This window comes from Entelurus aequoreus, linkage group LG06 (assembly GCF_033978785.1).
Source record: "Entelurus aequoreus isolate RoL-2023_Sb linkage group LG06, RoL_Eaeq_v1.1, whole genome shotgun sequence".
Taxonomy (NCBI): Eukaryota; Metazoa; Chordata; class Actinopteri; order Syngnathiformes; family Syngnathidae; genus Entelurus; species Entelurus aequoreus.
The window spans coordinates 13,445,579-13,457,213 of NC_084736.1; positions in this window are offsets into that span (position 1 = coordinate 13,445,579).

Genomic DNA, 11,635 nt, shown 5'->3' on the forward strand with positions numbered 1-11,635 from the left:
GAAAACGTAGCTACTGGAGAGCTTGAAAAACATTAAACCTTTGTCAACTCTGCGTAACTGGCTTCCCGTAAGTATACATACAGCAATGTTAATTTTTGCTTACATGTCCCTTGGCAAGTTTCACTGCAATAAGGCGCTTTTGGTAGCCATCCACAAGCTTCTGGCAAGCTTCTGGTTGAATTTTCGACCAAAATTGGTGTAGTTCAGCTAAATTTGTTGGGTTTCTGACATGGACTGGTTTCTTCAGCATCGTCCACACGTTTAAGTCAGCACTTTGGGAAGGCTATTCCTAAACCTTAATTCTAGCCTGATTTAGCCATTCCTTTATCACTTTTGACGTGTGTTTGGGGTCATTGTCCTGTTGGAACACCCAACTGCGCCCAAGACCTAACGTCCGGGTGTCAGGTTTGGTCAAAAATGGGACTCAGATTCAGAGTAGGGAACAATCCGGCAGGCTTTTATTTTGAAAGTTTCTTTTCACCTCCAGAGTCAGGGCAAATCAACATGGGCTATAACCTGATTAGTCGGCGAAAAAAGGTTCCACAAAAAGGAACAACCGAAAATCACTCCGAAAGGAGGAAGCACAAAAACAATAACAAACTATACTTTTGTAGGATATAATCTATGAAATTGATCATGAACAAAAAACGCTCCAAAAGGAGGGAAAAACAATGGCTATAAAACTTCTACACTGTCTCTTATCTAAAAAAGGTTAACAAAAGGGGTCACTCAAAAACATTTAGGAAAAGGAAGAACTGTAAGAAAAAACTGAAAACTCACCACTTCTGCTGAGGAGGCGAAAAGGAATACTCAAAATATCAACTAAGGAATTCAGGATCAATATATTCAAACGAGAGATGAGGCAAGGCTTGGACAGGATGCTAGAGAGGCACGAGCAAACGAGACAACCTGGCACAGAACAAAGGGAGGCGTGGGCTTGTAAGACACATGAGGGTAATGGGGAACAGGTGGAAACAATCAGGGACCAGGGATGACGTCAGACTGATGACACAAAAGGAAGGGCAAGTGACATGAAACGAGAGGAGAGTTACTTTTCAAACTAAAACATGCAATTCACAAGACAGAAAAAAAACAAGACAAGACATCCCTCACCTGATGATTTTAGGTTGTCCTGAAGAATTTGGAGGTAATCCTCCTTTTTCATTGTCCCATTTACTCTCTGTAAAGCACCAGTTCCATTGGCAGCAAAACAGGCTCAGAGCATAATACTACCACCACCATGCTTGACGGTAGGAATGGTGTTCATGGGATTAAAGGCTTCACCTTTTCTCCTCCAAACATATTGCTGGGTATTGTGGCCAAACAGCTCAATTTGTGTTTCATCTGACATGACATGGACACAGAGAAAACCTTTTGGAGGAAAGTTCTGTGGTCAGATGAAACAAAAATTGAGCAGCAGCAGGTAAAACACAGAGTTACTTTATACACAAAAACAACAAAGACAGATCAATACACATTAACATTAAAACAATTAAAAACAAGTGCAAATAAATGAGGTTGCCTCACCGTCTTTCAGATTGCTTTTAAAGCATTCGGCGTCCAGACCTTTTGCAACATATTCCAAGCATGAGGTGCAAAAAAACAAAGAATCTGTGCGAGCGTAAGGAACAAAAACCAACAGCTGTTCATATGAGCGGAGAGAATAGGGCTATTATTAGTTGGAATTAATTAAAACTGTACGGTAATTTGACAAGCAGCTTTGAGTAGGTGACGCTCGAGACCCATGACAGCGATAAGTGGCGTGTTCCCAAGATGCAGAAAACCGAGGAGGCAGCGTGCAGGTAAAAAAGGTGTTAAGTAAACAAACAAACCAATGCGGGAGCCACTGGGAATGGCTCCGAAAGCATAGGGAAGGCTGTGGAAGACACAACAAAACGGAATGCTGGAGAACAGCAAAAACTTGCGGGTGAAGTGTCCACAATGTATGAACATACACAACAAAGTCCCGACAACAAAGGTAGCAAAAGGCTCAATTTGAATAGTCCTGATTGTTAACAGAAAAAAGGTGCGGGTATTAGAGCTCAGAAACGTTTACGGGTAAAACACCAACAAAATAGGAAGAACCACCAAAATAAGAGCGCAGGACAGGAACTAAAACACTACACACAGAAAACCCCCAAGAAACTCATAATAAGTCAAGATCTGGTGTAACAGATCATGGCATACTGCCCCCCCCCCCCCCCGCCCCCCAACATAACGGATACCAGACGTCCTAGAAAAACCCAGAGAAAAAGTTAAGTACCAATGATTGTCTCACACGCACACTAGGTGTGGTGAAATTTGTCCTCTGCATTTGACCCATCCCCTTGTTCACCCCCTGGGAGGTGAGGGGAGCAGTGAGCAGCAGCGGCGCCGCGCCCGGGAATCATTTTTGGTGATTGAACCCCCAATTCTAACCCTTGATGCTGAGTGCCAAGCAGGGAGGTAACGGGTCCCATTTTTATAGTCTTTAGTATGACTCGGCCGGGGTTCGAACTCACAACCTACCGATCTCAGGGCGGACACTCTAACCACTAGGCCACTGAGTAGTCCAAAGTCACGGGAGGGCGGAGGGAGGACTAGGCGGTGGGTCGCCTGGCCATGTGTCCTTGCAGCCAGCAGGGAAGAGTCAGATGGTGGCGGCGAGTAGACCGGCGCTGTAGACTGCAGCTGGCGAGACTGCAGCTGGCGAGACGGGCTTCCACGGATGTGGTCGGAGAGGAGGCAGACTTGATCCACAGCGGTGCGCCAGCACCCGTAAAGGTCCATGTCCAGGCCCTGGGCATTGCTGCTGACGGTGCCGACAGACACGTTCTTGGCCGGCGAGGAGGCTGACCCGAGCGAGGATAACGCTCTAGCAGCCGTAAAGGTCCACACCCAGGTCCTGGGTGTTGCTGCAATGGCGCGAAGAACGTCTAGGGAACGGTCGCATTCTTGCCCGACAAGGAGGTGGCGTGCGGCAGCCAGACGGGCGCTTGTGCGGCAGGCAGGTTGGACGTCGCTGAGGCTGCAGGACTGGAGGTCGCTGAGGCCCCAGATTTAAGTAAGTGTCCTTAATTAAACCATATTGCATTCTAAAACACTACATTTGTAAATATAAACAAGTATCAAATGATTATAGTTGAACATTATGGATGTACAAAACCCAAAACCAGTGAAGTTGGCACGTTGTGTAAATGGTAAATAAAAACAGAATACAATGATTTGCTAATCATTTTCAACTTATATTCAATTAAATAGACTGCAAAGACAAGATATTTAATGTTCAAACTGGTAAACTTTATTTTTTTCAAATTTTAGCTCATTTGGAATTTGAGCCCTGCAACATGTTTCAAAAAAGCTGGCACAAGTGGCAAAAAAGACTGAGAAAGTTGAGGAATGCTCATCAAACACTTATTTGGAACATCCCACAGGGGAACAGGCTAATTGGGAACAGGTGGGTGCCATGATTGGGTATAAAAGCAGCTTCCATGAAATGCTCAGTCATTCACAAACAAGGACGGGGCGAGGGTCACCACTTTGTCAACAAATGCGAGAGCAACAGTTTAAGAACAACATTTCTCAACGAGCTATGGCGAGGAATTTAGGGATTTCACCATCTACGGCCTGTGATATCATCAAAAAGGTTCAGAGAATCTGGAGAAATCACCGCACCGTGACCTTGGATCCCTCAGGCGATACTGCATCAAAAAGCGTCATCAGTGTGTAAAGGATATCACCACATGGGCTCAGGAACACTTCAGAAAACCACTGTCAGTATATACAGTTTGTCGCTACATCTGTAAGTGCAAGTTAAAACTCTACTATGCAGAGCGAAAGCCATTTATCAACAACACCCAGAAACGCTGCCATCTTCGCTGGGCCCGAGCTCATCTAAAATGGACTGATGCAAAGTGGAAAAGTGTTCTGTGGTCTGACGAGTCCACATTTCAAATAGTTTTTGGAAACTATGGATGTCGTGACCTTGGATGCCTCAGGATCAAAAAGCGACATCAGTGTGTAAAGGATATCACCACATGGGCTCAGGACCACTTCAGAAAACCACTGTCAGCAACTACAGTTTGTCGCTACATCCGTAAGTGCAAGTTAAAACTCTACTATGCAGAGCGAAAGTCGTTTATCAACAACACCCAGAAACGCCACAGTTTTTTTTGCAATGTGTCGCGCCATTAAATTCTAAGTTAATGATTATTTGCAAAAAAAAAAAAAAATTTCTCCGTTCAAACTATAAATATCTTGTCTTTGCAGTCTATTTAATTGAATATAAGTTGAAAAGGATTTGCAAATCATTGTATTCTGTTTTTATTTACAATTTCCACAAGGGGCCAACTTCACTCATTTTGGGTTTTGTCTAAGGGATGACGGAAACTGGACTCGTACCATCAACCCTGAAGTTTCTAGCGACCGCTCGACCATCCGAGCCGTGGCATGAGAGCTGAAGTTTGTAGGTGTAGAGTCAAGAAAGCACCCACAGATGGAGAAAAGTGGGAGTCTGTCCATAGCATCTTTAAGGATTAATGGCGTGGGAAGTGCAGCTATTAATCGTCCCGGCCGGGCTCTACTTCTGCGCCGTGTAGAATATGAAGGTGACAAAGTGCGGTGTAAATATTAACCGGTGTATCCCCCTCGCATTTGTGCCCATTGTGCCGGCGCCCCTGCTTATTACCACTTCTATAATGAGTCACTAAGGGAAAAAAAGAGGCTGCTTCTGTATTTTTTTTCTGCCCAATTTGCCATTGTGAATACGACCAAGTTAAGTGGTTTGTTTTGCTCCCCGGCTCCCTGCTGTGCTTGCATTAATGTATTACACCACCCGGGCTACAAACAATGAGGAGGGTGGGCGTTTGACTGAATGCGGCGGCGGCGGCGGCGGCAAGTTTCAAAACCAGTGAAGCTGATGAAGAGGGATGCGGTGAAGGGGCCCTAAAGTGTTGTGGTGCCTCGTCCGCCCCCAAGAGGCCTCAAACTGTATCTGGCCTGAGCCTCTGCCAAGCTTGGTTGTTTGCATTTCTGCAGATGGCGCAGAGTTTCATTACAGAGCGAGGATATACTGTACTTCCGTATTCATTCTCGAGAATGAACTTCTTTGGAATTGAGTCAATTGATTTTTTTTGTTTTGTTTTTCAACCCCCTCCGGTGCCACATGCTGGCACGTCGACATGCATTATGTCATCCCATCACAACTTTAAAATAGAAGCGAGCGCAGCCCCCACCCCCCCAAGGACAGCAGCTTCCTCTTTTTATTTGATGCTTATCTGATTTTTTAATACCGTGACTGGACAATTAGTTTACTTTAATAAAAACATTTTTTAACATTATGCTTTTTTAACCGTTTAACACAAAATGGACATAAACACGCTTTAAATGAGAATTTTTTTAAAAATACATGCAGATTTTGTATTTTGTAGGAATACATCATGTGTATTCCTGCTGTAGGAGCACTTGCATACAGAGGAGGAGCTACACCATGTTTGGATGCTAGTTTCGCACATTAATAACATGTGTTTACATGCACTAAAAACTCATTATTGCATGAATTTAGCTAAAACTAGCTTTCTAAAACACATGTAAAAAGTAGGGCTGCCAAACGATTTAATCACGATTAATAGTATTTTGTTCATAGTTAACTCAAAATTAATCGTAATTAATTGCAGTAAGACATATTTGTTCATCCTTTATAAGTGTGCCATGGACAGATAATGTTACATTTTTTAATACCGTGACTGGACAATTAGTTTACTTTAATAAAAACATTTTTTAACATTATGCTTTTTTAACCGTTTAACACAAAATGGACATAAACACGCTTTAAATGAGAATTTTTTTAAAAATACATGCAGATTTTGTATTTTGTAGGAATACATCATGTGTATTCCTGCTGTAGGAGCACTTGCATACAGAGGAGGAGCTACACCATGTTTGGATGCTAGTTTCGCACATTAATAACATGTGTTTACATGCACTAAAAACTCATTAGTGCATAAATTTAGCTACAACTAGCTTTCTAAAACACATGTAAAAACTAGGGCTGCCAAACGATTTAATCACGATTAATAGTATTTTGTTCATAGTTAACTCAAAATTAATCGTAATTAATTGCAGTAAGACATATTTGTTCATCCTTTATAAGTGTGCCATGGACAGATAATGTTACATTTTTTAATACCGTGACTGGACAATTAGTTTACTTTAATAAAAAATGTTTTTAACATTATGCTTTTTTAACCGTTTAACACAAAATGGACATAAACACGCTTTAAATGAGAATTTTTTTAAAAATACATGCAGATTTTGTATTTTGTAGGAATACATCATGTGTATTCCTGCTGTAGGAGCACTTGCATACAGAGGAGGAGCTACACCATGTTTGGATGCTAGTTTCGCACATTAATAACATGTGTTTACATGCACTAAAAACTCATTATTGCATGAATTTAGCTAAAACTAGCTTTCTAAAACACATGTAAAAAGTAGGGCTGCCAAACGATTTAATCACGATTAATAGTATTTTGTTCATAGTTAACTCAAAATTAATCGTAATCAATTGCAGTAAGACATATTTGTTCATCCTTTATAAGTGTGCCATAGACAGATAATGTTAAAATATTTAATACCATGACTGGACAATTAGTTTACTTTAATACATTTTTTTTTTAACATTATGCTTTTTTAACCGTTAAACAACACGCTTTAAATGAGAATTTAAAAAAAATACCTGCAGTGCGTTGGTGTCTTGCTAAATTTTGTATTTTGTAGGAATACAGAATTTGTATTCCTGCTGTAGGAGCACTTGCATACCGAGGAGGAGCTACACCATGTTTAGATACTAGTTTCGTACATTAATAACATATATTTACATGTGTTTACATGCACTAAAAACTCATTATTGCATGAATTTAGCTAAAACTAGCTTTCTAAAACACATGTAAAAACTAGGGCTGCCAAACGATTTAATCCCGATTAATAGTATTTTGTTCCTAGTTAACTCAAAATTAATCGTAATTAATTGCAGTAAGACATATTTGTTCATCCTTTATAAGTGTGCCATGGACAGATAATGTTACATTTTTTAATACCGTGACTGGACAATTAGTTTACTTTAATAAAAAATGTTTTTAACATTATGCTTTTTTAACCGTTTAACACAAAATGGACATAAACACGCTTTAAATGAGAATTTTTTTTAAAATACATGCAGATTTTGTATTTTGTAGGAATACATCATGTGTATTCCTGCTGTAGGAGCACTTGCATACAGAGGAGGAGCTACACCATGTTTGGATGCTAGTTTCGCACATTAATAACATGTGTTTACATGCACTAAAAACTCATTATTGCATGAATTTAGCTAAAACTAGCTTTCTAAAACACATGTAAAAACTAGGGCTGCCAAACGATTTAATCACGATTAATAGTATTTTGTTCATAGTTAACTCAAAATTAATCGTAATTAATTGCAGTAAGACATATTTGTTCATCCTTTATAAGTGTGCCATGGACAGATAATGTTACAATTTTTAATACCATGACTGGACAATTAGTTTACTTTAATACATTTTTTTTTTTTTTTAAACATTATGCTATTTTAACCGTTAAACAACACGCTTTAAATGAAAATTTTAAAAAAATACCTGCAGTGCGTTGGTGTCTTGCTAACTTTTGTATTTTGTAGGAATACAGAATTTGTATTCCTGCTGTAGGAGCACTTGCATACAGAGGAGGAGCTACACCATGTTTAGATACTAGTTTCGTACATTAATAACATATATTTACATGTGTTTACATGCACTAAAAACTCATTATTGCATTAATTTAGCTAAAACTAGCTTTCTAAAACACATGTAAAAACTAGGGCTGCCAAACGATTTCATCACGATTAATAGTATTTTGTTCATAGTTAACTCAAAATTAATCGTAATTAATTGCAGTAAGACATATTTGTTCATCCTTTATAAGTGTGCCATGGACAGATAATGTTAAAATTTTTAATACCATGACTGGACAATTAGTTTACTTTAATACATTTTTTTTTTTTTAAACATTATGCTTTTTTAACCGTTAAACAACATGCTTTAAATGAGAATTAAAAAAAAAAAATACCTGCAGTGCGTTGGTGTCTTGCTGAATTTTGTATTTTGTAGGAATACAGAATTTGTATTCCTGCTGTAGGAGCACCTGCATACAGAGGAGGAGCTACACCATGTTTAGATACTAGTTTCGTACATTAATAACATATATTTACATGTGTTTACATGCACTAAAAACTCATTATTGCATGAATTTAGCTAAAACTAGCTTTCTAAAACACATGTAAAAACTAGGGCTGCCAAACGATTTAATCACGATTAATAGTATTTTGTTCATAGTTAACTCAAAATTAATCGTAATTAATTGCAGTAAGACATATTTGTTCATCCTTTATAAGTGTGCCATGGACAGATAATGTTACATTTTTTAATACCATGACTGGACAATTAGTTTACTTTAATACATTTTTTTTTTTTTAAACATTATGCTATTTTAACCGTTAAACAACACGCTTTAAATGAAATGAAAAAAATACCTGCAGTGCGTTGGTGTCTTGCTAAATTTTGTATTTTGTAGGAATACAGAATTTGTATTCCTGCTGTAGGAGCACTTGCATACAGAGGAGGAGCTACACCATGTTTAGATACTAGTTTCGCACATTAATAACATATATTTACATGTGTTTACATGCACTAAAAACTCATTATTGCATTAATTTAGCTAAAACTAGCTTTCTAAAACACATGTAAAAACTAGGGCTGCCAAACGATTTAATCACGATTAATAGTATTTTGTTCATAGTTAACTCAAAATTAATCGTGATTAATTGCGGTAAGACATATTTGTTCATCCTTTATAAGTGTGCCATGGACAGATAATGTTAAAATTTTTAATACCATGACTGGACAATTAGTTTACTTTAATAAAAATTTTTTTTTTAACATTATGCTTTTTTAACCGTTAAACAACACGCTTTAAATGAGAATTAAAAAAAAAAATACCTGCAGTGCGTTGGTGTCTTGCTGAATTTTTTATTTTGTAGGAATACAGAATTTGTATTCCTGCTGTAGGAGCACTTGCATACAGAGGAGGAGCTACACCATGTTTAGATACTAGTTTCGCACATTAATAACATATATTTACATGTGTTTACATGCACTAAAAACTCATTATTGCATGGATTTAGCTAAAACTAGCTTTTGACTAAAATACATATTGGACACTCTGTGAGCATTAGTTGATGATTTTGCATTGGTCAACAGAAGCATCCAAGCTGATGACATACAGGAAATGGAAGAAAATCATACTACCGTATTTTCCGGGCCATAGGGCGCACTGAATCATAAGGCGCACTGCCGATGAGCGGGTCTAGTCAGGTCTATTTTCATACATAAAGGCACACCGGATTATAAGGCGCTGAGATAGGCTCCAGCACCCCCCGCCACCACGAAAGGGACAAGTGGTAGAAAATGGATGGATGGATATTACTATGATTTTTTTGTGGTCTACATAACATGTAATGGTAGTTCTTTGGTCAAAATGTTGCATAGATTATGTTTTACAGATCATCTTCAAGCCGCTTTCTGACAGTCGCTTCAGGATGCGCCGTTTTGTGGGCGGTCTTATTTACGTGGCTCACCTTCGACAGCGTCTTCTCCCCGCCGTCTTTGTTGTAGCGGTGTAGCGTGCAAGGACGGGAGTGGAAGAAGTGTCAAAAGATGGCGCTAACTGTTTTAATGACATACAGACTTTACTTCAATTAATAACGGAGCAGCATCTCTTCATCCGTGGCTCACTAGTGCAACAACGCACTAGTGAAAAACCGTCCGACCGAAACTCTCTAATAACTAAAGTTCCTTGGGTGAATAATGTAAACTCACTACACCGGTATGTTTTAGCGCTTTCATGGCGAGTTTACTGACAGATATAAGTAAGAACTTTACACTACTTTATATTAGAAATGGCAACAGCGGAGGATGAATGTCCCATAACAAGAAGATAGAGAAAAAGAAGAAGCTTATCGACTACGGTTTTGTCACGGGCTACAATTTTCAGGACTTATGCCGATCCCAAATACAGATCAGCAGGTACCAGAAGGAAAGAAAATGTACTTTTGCATAATATTGCGATACAAAACACCAGATAATATGTCTTACCTTATGCACACACCATAATAATACTTCTATGTTGAAGCACAGTACAATCCATCAAGCGGTGCGGCTTCATAGCTTACCAAAGTCGTACTAAAACATTTTGATGGATTTTTGAGCGACGTGTGTAATGTTCTATATTGTCAATGGAACATATAACATTTTGGTGTTGTTTACTTGAGTCATATTGCAGTCTACACATATCTCTTATGTGTGACTGCCATCTACTGGTCACACTTATCATTTCACCATGTACCAAATAAAATAGTTTCTAGGTCGGTTAGCACAACCAAAATTATTCCGTACATTTATAAGGCACACTGTCGAGTTTTGAGAAAAAGTATGGATTTTAAGTGAGCCTTATAGTCCGAAAAATACGGTATATTTTGTCTTGTAGTATATTGTCATGACCAACATGCAATTTTTGTAAGATTTACAAACCTTTGGAGACACTTTGTCTTTCTTTAGCATAGGCAAATGTGTCCAGACTTTTCACTGGTATGTAACCCTAACTAGGGTGGAAGTAAACACAACAGTAAAGTAAATATATCATTTCAGGTAAACATAAATTTAAAATGGAAGAAAATATGCATAATCCTTCTACCACACACACAAATTTGCGCAAGTACATTCACTTTTTTGGGTCATTTCCTGTTGCCACTAGCTGGCGCCGTGACACATCCATTAACGTGAACAAGGCAAAGCTTCAGGGTATTCTTTTCACCGTACCTGCCAGTTATTTTGAAGATCTGATCTTGTTGAGTTGAGTTATTAACATTTTCACAGCGAATCGTCAGACTGACCATCAGGTTTTCCGCCATGCCCCGCCCACATACCATGACGTAGGTTGAAATGATTCGCAAATTGTCATCATCTATCTGTATAGTGTCTGTTATTTTGATTTGGGCTCATTTGGTCCAACGTCCCGAGGAGGAGTTAGTCAAAATATGCACTTTGGTTTTGGCCCTCAATGGCCGAATTCAAGTTTCCTTCTGTGACGTCATGCTGATACAATTTTGCTGCGCTTGTTGAGGGATGACAGGTCTGGACGGTATATAATAAACAGTTCCTCTTTCAAGCATAGGTTGCATCTTTTATTACCACTGTTGTAAGGTGTGCTGGATGCAAGAATTTGCCATGTTATTGAATATTCAACATTATTGTCTTTGAGATTCCAAATGTGTTTGCTGAGTTCTGTAGTGTTCCGCAGGCTTTTGCTTCGGAAAGAAGCCTTGTGATTGTTCCATATGGTTTTGAATTCTCCCTCAGTTAATCCTACATGTGTGTCGGATGTGTTAATGTTGCATTAACACATATGCATGCCGTCACAGAAGGAAACACCTCCTAGGTAACACATGAGCCAATCACCACGCCCCTACGCCTGCCTGTACCTACCCGTTCTGTGCCCTATATAAACCATGGTATGTGAATGCTTCTATTAAAATCTCCTGATGATT